Genomic DNA, 3505 nt, shown 5'->3' with positions numbered 1-3505 from the left:
CCCGCCCCGCTCCCCACGGAGCTCCCGAGTTAGAAACCGCCTTATATTCCTACTTTATTATATTAATATTTGTTATATTTTCAGATGGAAATAATCAAAGGTAAACAACTAGGATTTATATTGTATGTCTACGATAATTATACATACAGTGTGGATCATAGAAATGTAAATAAATATCGTTGTTCTAAGCGGAAAATGGAAAAATGTTCTGGTCGTTTAAAGAAAGAAGGAGAAATATACACATTGGAACATGATCACAATCATGCAGCACAGCCTTGTATTGTTGAAATTTCTAATATGAAAAAAGAAATGGTTCGCTTAGCTCAGGAGACAACTAGACCGTTGAAAACGATTTTTGACTCAGTCTGCTTACAAAATTTACAAGCAGCTTCTTACATTTCATACGATCAAATAAGATATGTTTTTTATCGTCAAAGGAACAAATTTTTGAGAGAGAGAATTATTCAAGAACAAAAATCGTCTGATAATGAAGAAGGTATTGTGACATGTATTTATTGATTTAACTTTTTTTTAGATAGGAAAAAGTAATTGATTCTTATTCATTTTTTAATCAACATAAATGTTGAATTTGATTTCAATTATATTAATAATTAATTTTTTAAGACATTATTGTATAACATACAGCAAACATAGCAAGAAGCTATATAAAGCTGATATTCATAACCGATTCTTATTTTTAATATGTATGTTTAAAACTGTCTTAAATACGTACTATCTTGAGATATTATAAATCAAGCCGTATTAAAATCTTACGTTACTTAAGATAATGTTGAAATAACCATCGACTATAAATACTGACCTGTGTTGCTACATTTAATTACTATTTATTTCGAAATTATTACTAATTATTACAAATATTATTAATAAATAATAAATTACTGTTTTTTTATTTGCTGCAGCTGAAGCTGAACATCGATATTTAAAACGTGTGAATCAAAGTGCAGTTCATACAAATCCCAAGCGCGTCCGAATTTCCACGCCCAAACTTCCAGATCAGAGACAGAGCGATGAACCATCAGGTATAATATGATTTATGATTTATATTTATATTTAAAAAGTAATTTATTTTAATTGATCTTTTAAAAATCAAGATACTTAAACGATTTGACTTATTTCTTCAAAGATAACAAAATGCCTAAGATCTAAAATTTTTACTAATAATATTGTTGCGCCCGTGCTTTGCGGTGTCGGCTGAACATTAGTTGCGCCAACTGAAATCATCCATTCAGCCCCCACTTAATCCCGTTTTTCATTTTTTTTTTTAAAAGATTTTCGAAAAATAAGAAATTAGGCAAAACGGGCTGAGTGGGGGCTAAATGGCACATGCGCATTACAGACAATTGGGAATTTACCTTACTCTCTCGCACATATATTGGCTTCAGCTCGATGCATGGACGGTATAGGCAATTCTCCTTTCAGTAATATATGTTGTAAGATATTACTAGCATCATTGAAACAAATAAATATCAACAAGGATTTATTTAAGACGTTTTTTTGTTTTTGTGCCTCCATCCTGTGTGTGGTCCAGGCGCGTCCGTGCCGTTCGGTTTTGCTCGGTGCTACTCGGCTGCACTCGGCCAAGATCACCGAATTTAAGTTTAAGAGGTTAGATTAGAGATTGCATTGTGGATAGAATGTAATCTTTCCTATATTATGTATTTAATTCCGAAACAAAGAAGTTTTCACAATGTAAAAATGATATACGATACTTATATTATCTGCTATATACATAAACAATTTTATTATAATAAAATTAAAAACAGGACATTTAATATCAAGAAGCTAAGTATGTTGTAATAATTTAATTTTTTAATCAATTAAAAAGAGAAAATCAAGTACAATTCATAAATAAATAAAGAAAAACTGTCGAAGATAATTTCTGTAATAGAAGCATTAGAAACTATTATACTAATGGAAACAATCGAGAAAAGTAGAATAGAATGAGAAATATTATAAGTTTCTTATGGAAATATCATTGAGGCGAATACACATAGATAAAATGGAAACTTTTTATTTCCGTGTTTTTATTCAAGCGTATTACACAGCTTTTTTACTTTTATGGTCTCCGTTTTTCATGTGCACGTCTTTTCTTAATTCGTAAATCTGAAAGAGAAAGTATAACGATTATGTAAATATTGTAAATTGCAAAAAAGTAAGTGCTGTTTCTCTTTACCCACTTGTATACATGCTTCGATAAGAGTGATCATTTGGGACAAAATTTGCGTGACATGCAAATCTTGCAGTTCATACCATTGACTTGTGGCTCTATGCAAAATATGGATCCTGTACGTCCAGGTTCGCCATCGTGTACTATATTGGCTACTAGATCATACGTTGTATATGCTTGGCTTTTACTTTTGGAGTTAAAATATCTCCGAAATCTACGTTTCTGCAAACATAACCAGGATTTATAACTGAAACATTGTTAGTAAATTCTTTAAATATGTAGCGGTATATTGAACAAAAAAATATATATGTATATTGTCACGTGCTCCCGTGAGATAGGTAATTCGTGCGAGCACGGATCAAAACGATAGGGTGGAAATCATATCCGATTTCGGGGAGGGAAGGTGTCAGCCCTCCGGATTTCGTCCCTTCGGCGACCGACAAGGAGCAGCGACGCGAAAGTTGGGCGCCAGACGCGCTCGGCGGCACGTCACTCGCGAAACGCGAATTTACTGCAATAACACGACAAACGAAATGCAATTGTTCACAACGATACCCGAAATTCACGAACGGACGCTGCTTTCCAAGATCGATCGCGCGAGAGCCGGCCGGCTCTACCTAACGGTAGAGGGGCAGGGCGGAACTAAAGGCGAATTAGGCGATGGACGGTAGGATGGTGCGGGCCGGGCGAAAGAATTCGTGCTTCAATTTAGAAAATAATAATAATGCCGTTTATTAGCCGCGTAGCAAGGCGGTAAGAAATAGCTGCGAATATTATACAGTTCGGTAATAAAAAAAAATTAACGGAAAAGAAAAAACTGGATTGGCGTTATTAAGCGCAGGTAATCATACGGCGCGATACGTTCCGGCGTAACAGAAAGGAAAAGAATCAGTTCAAGAAGTTCGGCCGGTCGATAGGAATGCAATGGAAATCAGAAACGGCGCGATAGTACAATGAAAAACGGGGCTCGGTACGACGCAAGTACCGAGGTCTAACGACAACAATCATAATCGATAATCTCAATCATGAGTTTACGCGACGGACACGCATACGGAGACGAAAGACAAAGAGAAAATTACTTACGCCGATACGCGACGTAATCACACGCGCTACTACAATACAATATAACGAAGATTTTCTATCGGAGTAGCGCGGACACCACTACTACACACGCCGAGGCGCGACGAATGACCTCTACAATAATCCCGCGAAACGGACCAATACACAGAGACGGCTACACCGAGAAAACGAACCAAAACCTACTCAAGTCGGCGCTCAACGAAATCGCACGACTACATGCACGCACGGACAGGACGC

General features: G+C 36.0%; 1 pseudogene; it reads right to left on the bottom strand.

The window, feature by feature from the left end:
* Positions 1-2058: 2058 nt before the first annotated feature.
* LOC105448473 overlaps positions 2059-3505 on the bottom strand; it is a 4654-nt pseudogene continuing 3207 nt past the window's right edge.

Source organism: Wasmannia auropunctata, unplaced genomic scaffold, assembly GCF_000956235.1.
Source record: "Wasmannia auropunctata unplaced genomic scaffold, wasmannia.A_1.0 LD336116.1, whole genome shotgun sequence".
NCBI classification, from domain to species: domain Eukaryota; kingdom Metazoa; phylum Arthropoda; class Insecta; order Hymenoptera; family Formicidae; genus Wasmannia; species Wasmannia auropunctata.
The sequence above is the reverse complement of the archived record's forward strand: the minus strand, read 5'-3'. Positions and strand labels throughout refer to the sequence as shown.